We start from the raw sequence: 10,342 nt of genomic DNA on the forward strand, positions 1-10,342 counted from the left end.
TGTTATAAAGGAGTTGGTCGCCTTTAAATTAACTTTTAGCATGATGTAGAGAGTGCTATTCTAAACTAATTTGCTATTGGTCTTCATTTTTTATTAATTGTGATTTTGGATTATTTAGCCTATTGTTCAGGAGTTTTCCAGTTTGGAATTTCAGCAGCTCTCTGGTTGCTAGGGTCCAAATTAGCAACCAGACAGGGGTTTGAATGAGAGCCTGGAATATGAATAGGAGAGGTAAGTAATACAAAGATAAGTAATACAAAGTAACATGGCTGTAATATTGTAGCCTAACAGATCAATAGTTTAGGGGTGCTGGGGTCAGTGACCCCCATTTAAAAGCTGGAAAGAGGCAGAAGAAGAATGCAAATAAAATGATGACCAATTGAAAACTTGCTAAGAACTGGCCATTCTAGAACATACTAAAAGTCAACATAAAGGTGAACAATCACTTTAAGGATAAAAAGGTGAACTTTTTGCAATGACCTGGCAAAAGCCTACATCTCACAATCTGTGACCAGGTAATATTATTTTGGGATCAAGAAATCCAGAGGGAGAAATGGCTGATAATTCAGTCCATACAGCCTGCGTTTCACTTGACATCACCAATACGGGTGCTTTTTAGCCAAAAAAAACCCTCTCCACTTCATCTTGCAAATGCACCACAACTGTGGAATTGGTTTCAGCCACATCTCCATTGCCTGAAAGACACTGACAGACAAAATAGCCCAAGTTCTATCAATCTGTTCTTCATCTGTTGCTCTCTCTAGTGTTACCAGTCTATTCTCAGTGACTTTCTTGACAGCTCAGCCATTTTGCCAATACGTGTATAAATAACCTGCTACCAGCATTAGCTGGCTAAATGGTTGCTTACTGATACTGACACTATGGGGGTTATGTAATAAAAGGCACTAAGTTTGCCCAGGAGCAGTAACCCATAGCAACCAATCAGTATGTAGAATTTAATGGTCACCTCTTATTGGTTGTTATTGGTTTGGCACTTTGTGCCTTTTTTTTACATATTGGGGTACATGTATATTGTGAAATGCAGTGGAACTATTTTTTGTAAGACTTACAAATTAAAATCTCTCTTTGGTTGTGCAAGATTTTTGGCTGAAAGTGGCACATCTCCCCACCCAAATGGTATCATTTGTACTGTGTATATCCCCTCCGTTTGCCGGCACCATCACATTTTCCTAAAGCAAATAGCAGCTTTCACCCGGTGGCCATTTTTCCTCTCAAACATAATCATAATCAAACAGCATACACACACACAGACCCTTATTCAGCATACATTTCATCAAGAATACAGGCTCACACAGGCACAACTGTCCCTGATAAAAGTTCTGCTTTGTTTGAGCTGAGATTGGGAGAGGGGGTTAGGAGAAAAAAACTGAAGCAGACAGCTAGAGCTGAGTTTCTATGGGAACCAGCAATGCCATCTCTTCACTGGCTGCTAGAATGGGGGCGTGTTTAGTAATCTGAGCTTAGAACAACTGAGCATGCCCACAAGCCAGAAATCAAAGCAAATTCCCGTGGGGGTGGGGCCGAGTGGGTTACAGGAGGAGAAGGAAATCTAAGTGATTAAGGAGATGCTGCAGCCTTACTATTAACGTCTCGACAACCAGTGTGGCAGGTACTGAAAGATTTTAAAGAGGCTGTTCACTGATTACATTTTTGTGTGTGGGGTTTACATGTCTTAGAGGACCCCTAAGACCCGCTTGCATAGTTGGAGTCATGTATTACCCTCTGCACTTTTTATTATGCATTTGGCACAATACCCACACTTCTACCCTTCACTTTGAAGACTCTGGACTAATTTACTCAACAGGGGCTCAAGTCCTGCATCTTGGAGAATGAGCACAATATCTTCAGTACGTATGAACCAGTGCCAAAAACGCTGAATCACTGCACTCACTATCCCATTACACATTTACTGAGACTATAAGTCCTACAGGACAGAAACACTAATTATTTAGAACTGTCTATACAATATATATTCTCACAACTTTATAATTGTTTTTTTTTGTTTGTTATATTCTGCAGTTCTTTAGTTTGCAATTGAAACTGTTGAAATATCTGGGTACCAGGATCCCACCTACCCAAGTCTCCTATTACCTGATATACACTGTCAGAACACTAACTGTGTACAAACTAATGAAAGTTGTACCTGTCGTGTCTTACTAAGAGACTCAACAAAACTCTCTAGCTTGTTAATTGGACCTTATGTTTACAATATAGAATATTAAGTTGCTTGTCAAAAACCTCAGTCTCAAACAAATACATGAAAAGGTTTGCATATGTATGGATGTATGGATGGTCCCACAGCCATCACAGAGCATTTTAACTAAAACCTACCTAAAAATCTAAGATTATTCAATTCCAATGTCATCTTCAAACTCAGTAGATGGAAACATGTGGCCTGATTTGTGTAAAACACCTCTGCAAACAGAAATACCCATAGCATGTGGTATCACCATGTAGAAACTCTTGAAATGAAGAATTGCTAGTACATAGTTCTCTGGTAAACATTGAACGTTCTTTATTTCCGCTCTAGAAAAGCCATTGTCTAGACTCTAGAGAGTAACTAGAGGCATATAAATGAATACAAATGAATCCAAATCATGGGCTTATGTAAGGCCACCATCAGCAATAAACTTCCTGGGGTGCTTTGGGGAACGTGTGTATTTTAGGAAGTGTGTATGTAAAGGGTGTTTTGGGATGATCCATAGTCATTATCTATGCACCCATTGCATCACTTATCTGCTTAAACCTGCTGGTAGGATCTCTACGTAATTGGGTATAAGTGGAAGTACCCAGTTGCTCAAGAAATTCCTGTACAGTATTTTTTATCCAACAGGACAATGCAACCCCCCTTGTTGGCAGGTCTGGAGACCTGTTGGGAATCTCCCTGATATTTACAATGAAACTTGTAACGCTGAGATAATGACACAATGTCTCATTGTGAAAAATTGTCAAGAGGGAACTTTTTTTGTGTTTAGACTAAAACAAGGCTTACACAGATCCTTGCTCTAACCATGTGGCTCATAAATGATCTTATTACAGTTCTATCCGTGGCCTAAAAATAGGTCACCTTTAAGCAGGTCTAATGTAATATCTAAGGAAGCATATCCCCTCTCCCTACCTTGTGTCTGGAGAGCGCCGAAAAGCCTAATGAAAGCGCGGAGGGACTGTAGAGCTAAGCTGCCTGCTCAATTCCCTCCATGCACAAAAAGGTTAACTTAGCCAATCCCTTCCCGCACACAGCAGCCTATCGCAAGGGGACCCCTGTGCTTCTTTGCACACCCCTCCTCTTCCACCAGGCGTCTCCCGCAGAGCACTCCCCCTCCTCTGCTTCTGCGTGCGGAGCTGCATCCCCCTCTCCTGCCCTGTTCTATCCTGGACTCTCCTCTGCAATACCTGGGAACTAATAAACTTAAAAAAAATTGTAAGGCACATTTGCCTATATCTGTACTATGTAAGTTGTCACAGCCAATGGCAGGTGATGGTCCTTGGCCATTTAATTTCTGGTGTTATTTGATGTCTCTTACATGCCCACTGCATTTGCAATTGCCGCATTTGGTTATGAAACAGCTATAAATTTCGCACCTAGGGGGGGAATGGGGCACTTTCATGGCTGTCCCCTGACATCTAGTATTTATAGCTGATTTACATGTGTTATTTATAAGCCACCAAACCATTTACATAGATAGTTTCGGTGGCTCTACAACCTGACAGAGGGGAATGTAAACACCCTGACACATTCTGTGTGGCACAACTGGCTCAATAATCAAAGGACTGCACCAGCAAAAAGTGTTGAGTGCTGTGACTTCTTTTCTCAAGTCAATGGGCAGCTGACCACTAAAACCACAAAAATAAGAATGTTGATAAATGGGCCTCCCAGAGTGTGCAAGTGCCCAAGCCAGGATTGTAATTAGTGGCTGAAATCTTTGTGAGCTTTGTGAGTGCTACGTGACCAGCAGAAAACACTTATGTAGGCACGTTTAGCAGTGCAATTATTTTCATATTTTTCCTTCTATTTTATTTTTGGTTGCCCTTTAGAAAACATTAGATACATTAGAAGCCCATTTTAAGTTTTTAAAGGACCAAAATAAATTATATAAACCCAAGAGCTTTTAAACTGCTCTTCACTAGTTACAGAAAACAACAGACAGACATCTGGTTAATATTATATTCAGCTTTATTTGCCTAGAAAACAACAAGAATTCAGACAAGTGAAAGAGCTCAGCTCTACTCTATAGCAGCACTGAGCACAAACACTCTACTGAACCTACACATCTGTCTTCTTTAATAAATGTGTCAAATATATGATTGATCAGATTGCTTGAAATCCTCAGTTTGATCTTGGATAAATCAGTCCAGTGTTTTCAAAATGCTTGCACATAGACTGCCAACATCTATTAATTGTTTATTGCTAAGAGATTTAAGGGGGAATCCAATTAATATTCCTGCTACATGGCACTTTAGTTTGTGTTACATCAGCTTATTCAAGGAAGTTAATGTCTGAATGTTCATTTGCCATTTAGGGAATCTCACTGTACAAAGAAACTTCATGGTGATTTCTGGGGATCTGGGTTTTTTTCTTGCCTCGAAGTTCAGAATAAATGTACTGATCATTGTCCATGCTGTGCAGGGTATTCTCAGCATTCTGTGATCCCTAAAATAAAGATATGAGAACAGAACACCTCACACAAAAATTAGTTGCACAAGTCAAAAAAAAATAACCCGCATCAAAATAAAATTGTTGCACGCAACAAATTTTTCAGGCACACCATTTTTATGTTTCGCTATTTTTTTTAAACTGACAGGGACAGATTCGCTTATTACTAATGGAGTGGTTTGGGTGGGGAGAAGTGCCCAACTTACAGTATGTACATGGTAGGATAATGTAGGGTTTCCATGTGCTTTTATATGGTGGAGTTTTACAATCCAGTTTTCAGAATGTTTGTACTTAATAAATACCAGACATTAGAGTTTTTGAACCATCACTCAATTCGAGATTTTTAAGTGCAAAAAAAAAACTTGAATCAAAATGAAAAGCTAAACTCTACCCATTGATATATCACTCCCATAAATACACAAAATGTTATATGTGATGAGAGTTTTTCATTAAGATTCCCCAGTAAATTGCTACAGAGCAGTGAGCAATGCAGATTTTTTTGTGTACAATTGTCTTTATTACCTGTTGTGATGGCTGATTGGGCGCCCTGCCAGATCCGGAGGCTAGAATAAAAGAATAAATAAAAGCAACTGTATTAATGTACAGTTTTAGTTGTAAATTGTTATACCGGCATCACACCTAACATTCAAATAGCATTAGTAATGTGTAATAGTGCAGAGCAGGGTACAAACCACCATATTTTTGCACCCAGATTGAAAAAAAACACATGTCCATTGAGTTCAACCTTTTCATTGAAATGACACCTCAAAAATTACATCTGAAGCCTCTGCATTTTGCCTCAGAGGGGTAACAAAACTTACTTTCTAGATGGCAATCAGACCAGCCCCTGAATCTACTGTATATGCTCCCTTTTTATATTTTTAAATAGTTATAATATCCCCCCTTAAGCCTCTCTTCTCCAACATGAACAAGTCCAACCTGGCCAGTCTTTCTTTATAACTCAGACTTTCCAAACCCTAAATCAGCTTCTTTGCACCCTCTTTATTGATTAATATTTGGTTTGAGCACTGGAGACCAAAACTGCACCCATATTCTAAAAGTGAAGAATAACCCCCTCCTCCCGTGAATCTATACCCCTTTTAATACAGCTCAAAACCTTGTTTGCCCTTGCAGCTGCTGCTGCCTGGCATTGCTTGCTACAGCCAAGTTTATTATCTACAAGGACTCCAAGGTCCTTCTCCATTATGGATTTGCCTAATGCAAATAAATGACAAGTATAGTATAGTAAAATCTCAGAGTAAAAATGTCTAATCCTTCAGTATCAATAGAGGGCAGTTATTTCAACCAATAATCTCTTTTTGTATTTGTTGAATTTGTGCGCCAGTTATACCTTGTGCTGTAAAATCCGCGTAGACAATGGGACCTCTGCAAAAATCAGGAGAAAGTGAAATCATGGTTTTATGTGTCCCATGTACAGATAATATAACTAATTCTAAAGTTGCACATAAAGGAAATTTGACTTACATGTCCCTTGTTGAGAAGCCTATAAAGAAGGGGGAACTTGTTTAGATTTTAGATTTTATATAAGTCCATATCCATTCATGTTTAAAGATACCCAAACATTGACTCAAAACTACTTAGAAGATAACGTGTGCATATTATGTATAATAATAACCATGAACTATTTGAATCTAGTGGTAGCTACCTGTCAGTTCAACAATTGATTACTTGCACTATAACATAAAAATTTCCATTCATCAGTCATTTCTATCCTGTCATTATAAAATATACTTTACTTGGTAGGCACTACTAAGGGGCAGATTTACTAATCCACGAATTCAAATCACGAATGGGAAAAATTCGGATTGGAAACGAAAATTTTGGAAGATCGCAAATATCCTGAAAATGCTTATGAAAAAATCGTATTACTCACGATAATATTGTATTGGCGATCCGAAAAATCACGAAATTTTCGTACTGACCATTGTAAACAGTGGCAGAGCCTCTCTCCGAATTTTTCACGCACCCGCGCGTTCGTGTCTTAGTGAATCTCCCCCAAAGTGTAGGTTATAAGTAGTAGTGACAAGGCGTAATTACTAAGAGGCTGTTTTATCAAAGTCCGAATTTCGGACTTAGAGAAGTACGTTTAAAGGAAGTACGTTTAAATCGCTTACCTTGTACCCCGGGCTGGTGCCCCTGTTAGGAGAGAACAGCACCAGCCCGGGGTAGCTGAGAGCGCTTCCTTCTTCCGCGTTGGCGCGCTTGTGCATTACAGTGAAAAGCCGAACTTTAAAGGAGATGTCAGCACTAATTTTAGTTTTAGTACTAATGAATAGGGCACCTTACCCCAACCTTAACCGCACATGTTCCGCTCCCTCAATCTTCTACTATAGCCTGCACCGCCGAATTCTTCTCTACTTCGGTTGCCATTTCTCCCGTCGGCCATTTTGCCGGCGTGACATCATCGGGCGCATGTATATGTTTCAATAGCGCAAGTGCCCATAGCCCCTGCTGCCTGACCTCTTGAAGCTTTTTTTTTTTGTGGATAAGCTTTATTAAAACGTGCAAAATACACATGTGCGCATGCTCATTAAAAACGGCTTGGAACTGCGCATGTGCACCACGCCAGGCAGACAAGCAGATTCTGAAGGGAGGGGGGAGAGGGAGTTACAGAGCCGTGCAAAGGGAGAAACTCCAAGGGATCGCTGCAGCTTCACTGGTTGCTTTTGAGGGACCGGAGTGGCAGGTATTTAAAGAGTGCTGTGAGGCTTTTCAGTGCTAAATTTTTTTTTTTGGTGGGGGGGGTTGACATGTCCTTTAACAACAAGGACACTCTCACTCTAATGCGCATGCGCCAGCCCAGGGTTTTCGCCGCAGAAGAAACATGGACGAAGGAAGTGCTCGCTACAGCTACCCCGGGCTGGTGCGGTTTTCTCCTAACAGGTGCACCAGCCCAGGGTACAATTATAGTACGATTAAAGTCACTTGGGGGTGCCTAACATTTTGGCACCCCCAACTTACTTAGCCTTTCCTTCCCCTTTAAGAAAAAAATCGTATCAAATACAAAAATTTTGGATTGCATCGTGGTCGTACGAAAAAATCGTGGTATGATCTGAAATTTTCGCATCCGAACGATTGAAAAATGCGTGCAAAACCTTTCTGACTTTGAACCCTCAGTGCATGTTTTTGGAAGCCTCCCATAGTACCAATGGCACTCTGCAGCTCCAACCCGGCCCAAGGAAAGTCTCCCATAGGGCTCAATGGCACTCTGCAGCTCCAACCCGGCCCAAGGAAAGTCTCCCATAGGGCTCAATGGCACTCTGCAGCTCCAACCTGGCCCAAGGAAAGTCTCCCATAGGGCTCAATGGCACTCTGCAGCTCCAACCCTGCCCAAGGAAAGTCTCCCATAGGGCTCAATGGCACTCTGCAGCTCCAACCCGGCCCAAGGAAAGTCTCCCATAGGGCTCAATGGCACTCTGCAGCTCCAACCCGGCCCAAGGAAAGTCTCCCATAGGGCTCAATGGCACTCTGCAGCTCCAACCCGGCCCAAGGAAAGTCTCCCATAGGGCTCAATGGCACTCTGCAGCTCCAACCCGGCCCAAGGAAAGTCTCCCATAGGGCTCAATGGCACTCTGCAGCTCCAACCCGGCCCAAGGAAAGTCTCCCATAGGGCTCAATGGCACTCTGCAGCTCCAACCTGGCCCAAGGAAAGTCTCCCATAGGGCTCAATGGCACTCTGCAGCTCCAACCCTGCCCAAGGAAAGTCTCCCATAGGGCTCAATGGCACTCTGCAGCTCCAACCCGGCCCAAGGAAAGTCTCCCATAGGGCTCAATGGCACTCTGCAGCTCCAACCTGGCCCAAGGAAAGTCTCCCATAGGGCTCAATGGCACCCTGCAGCTCCAACCTGGCCCAAGGAAAGTCTCCCATAGGGCTCAATGGCACTCTGCAGCTCCAACCTGGCCCAAGGAAAGTCTCCCATAGGGCTCAATGGCACCCTGCAGCTCCAACCTGGCCCAAGGAAAGTCTCCCATAGGGCTCAATGGCACTCTGCAGCTCCAACCTGGCCCAAGGAAAGTCTCCCATAGGGCTCAATGGCTCTCTGCAGCTCCAACCCGGCCCAAGGAAAGTCTCCCATAGGGCTCAATGGCACTCTGCAGCTCCAACCTGGCCCAAGGAAAGTCTCCCATAGGGCTCAATGGGACTCTGCAGCTCCAACCCGGCCCAAGGAAAGTCTCCCATAGGGCTCAATGGCACTCTGCAGCTCCAACCCGGCCCAAGGAAAGTCTCCCATAGGGCTCAATGGCACTCTGCAGCTCCAACCTGGCCCAAGGAAAGTCTCCAATAGAGCTCAATGGCACTCTGCAGCTCCAACCTGGCCCAAGGAAAGTCTCCCATAGGGCTCAATGGCACTCTGCAGCTCCAACCCGGCCCAAGGAAAGTCTCCCATAGGGCTCAATGGCACTCTGCAGCTCCAACCTGGCCCAAGGAAACGATAACGAAGCATGAATGAATCCAAAACTCATTGCGACAAATACAATTTTGTCGCACAAATTGCCGCAAAGTACAAAAAAGTCTTGCAAATTAACAAAAATTTTGTAGAAAATACACACAGTTCTAAAAGTCAGAAAAAATGCGAATTTTTTTCATTCGGACTAATTCGTACTTTGATAAATGTGCCCCTTAGTATCATCTTCGATGCATAGGTCCCTAAAACTTTACAGTTCTGGTTACAGAAATAGCACAAGGCTGATATTATATTGGTTTTAATTAGAGAATATCTCCTTATTTTATTGTTTTAGTATTTAATTGTGGTAGCATTTTAGTTTTTTTATTTTTACTTTGAATCCTCGCTTTCCATTATACAGGAGGAAATTAGGATTGAAGACCTTAGCTGATTATACATGACAGACTATGCATGAAATAGAATCCAAATAACTTCATTCACACCCTTTTACTTACGGTAGGTCTTGATGGTCTCTCAGTCCACCAATTAATAAGGACTGATAAACCATAATGGGAGAGGGTTGGCGCTGACTAATTACTGTTAAACCCTCACTACTTGGGCATTTATTGTATTTATTTTTCCTCTGTTCCCTCAGCATCTTGATGGCTTGGCTAAATCACAGTTGGATTTTCTTAGGACTTGAGATTATAGTAATACATGTTTGAGCTATATTATACACACTTATTTTCAGGCACATCGATAAAAAGCAAATTCTGTACTTACCTGATTTAGTAACTCTCAGATAGCCCAAATAAGCACTAACTAAGAGTGCAGAAAACATGGCCAGAGCCCCAAATACAATGTAGTCAGTACAGGAACTCGAACTCTGGGAAACTAAGAGAGGAAACAGCAACATATTAAAAAAGAGCTTGCACCATATATTATTAATATATTATACTGAAACAGTACAAAGGGAGGCCATAGAAATATAAGTTGAATAAGGCTACATTTAGTTAGACAATTGGCCAGAACTGTTCCTGTCAGGCAGCAACACTGATCTTTTTTTGGTTTCCGCATAATTTGAGGCTGGAAGTGACTGGTACTTACTACTGTACAGTTTTCCACTAGGAAAAAATCCCACACAGTTTTGCAGCAAAGATAAATTTGATATAACTTGATATAGAAACAATGCAATAACTGTAAAAGGCAAACAATATAACCCTGCTTTGGGAAACCCCTGTAGTGTTAACCAACTTCTGGC

Source organism: Xenopus tropicalis, chromosome 4, assembly GCF_000004195.4.
Source record: "Xenopus tropicalis strain Nigerian chromosome 4, UCB_Xtro_10.0, whole genome shotgun sequence".
NCBI lineage: Eukaryota > Metazoa > Chordata > Amphibia > Anura > Pipidae > Xenopus > Xenopus tropicalis.